This window comes from Tarenaya hassleriana, unplaced genomic scaffold, assembly GCF_000463585.1.
Source record: "Tarenaya hassleriana unplaced genomic scaffold, ASM46358v1 Cleome12, whole genome shotgun sequence".
Taxonomy (NCBI): domain Eukaryota; kingdom Viridiplantae; phylum Streptophyta; class Magnoliopsida; order Brassicales; family Cleomaceae; genus Tarenaya; species Tarenaya hassleriana.
In genome coordinates this window covers 2,313,366-2,314,194 of record NW_010962392.1, presented here as the reverse complement: position 1 = coordinate 2,314,194, position 829 = coordinate 2,313,366, and the positions used below count along the sequence as shown (strand labels likewise).

The 829-nt window shown below is 46.6% G+C and overlaps 1 protein-coding gene across 1 annotated transcript in view; it reads left to right on the top strand.

Annotated features, from left to right (window-relative positions):
• LOC104806629 (WEB family protein At2g38370) overlaps positions 1 to 829 on the top strand; it is a 27,248-nt gene that overhangs the window by 18,182 nt on the left and 8,237 nt on the right. The gene's annotated exons all lie outside the window — the stretch shown is intronic.

Below are 829 nucleotides of genomic sequence, written 5' to 3'. Positions count from 1 at the left end.
CTCGAGTATCTTCCTTTAGACCCTGCAAGAAAGTGGAGATAAGGTACCTTTTGTCCAAACCGTGATGAGGGCAGAGGCGCTGATATCCAAGAAAACGATCCCATGTCTCGCGCAAAGATTCATCTGGTTCCTGCATAAAAGAGTTGATCTGTTGCTTCGCGAGCTGGGTTTTGCTGGCAGGGAAGAATCGCTGCATGAACTTCTCTTGCATCTGATCCCAAGAGAAGATAGAATCTGGTGGCAGTGTGTAGAGCCATTCTAATGCAGCGTCCATTAGAGAGAATGGAAAAGCCATTAGCATAAGTGACTCATCGGTGACTCCTTGAACCGTCTTCACAGACTGGCATAACAGTTTGAATCGAGTCAGGTGGGGGATTGGATCTTCATTAGGTCTGTCCCTAAATGCCGATGAGCTGAGCATACTGATGAATGCCGGCTGGAATTCAAATTTATTGCGATCGATATCGGGCCGGCGAATGCATGAGAGCTGTTGAGTGTACTTGGGCTGAAGATATGCCCCATACGTATCATTGTCATTCTCGACAGCTAAGGCACGTTCCTCCATCTTCTTCTGTTGTTTCTTCTTCTTCCGAATGCGTTTGGCGGATTTCTCGATTTCTGGATCAAAAGGGACTAGGTTGTCAGGCCCAGAACTCCTGGTCATACACCGGGAAAAACCTACACACCAGAAAAATAGGACAACGAACTAGAATAGATCAGGAACGGGATAAAAGTAACGAGAGAGGATCTAGATTCAAAGGAATCTCTACCCTAGCGCTAAACTATTCCCCGGCAACGGCGCCAAAAACTTGATAACGCAAATCTAGGT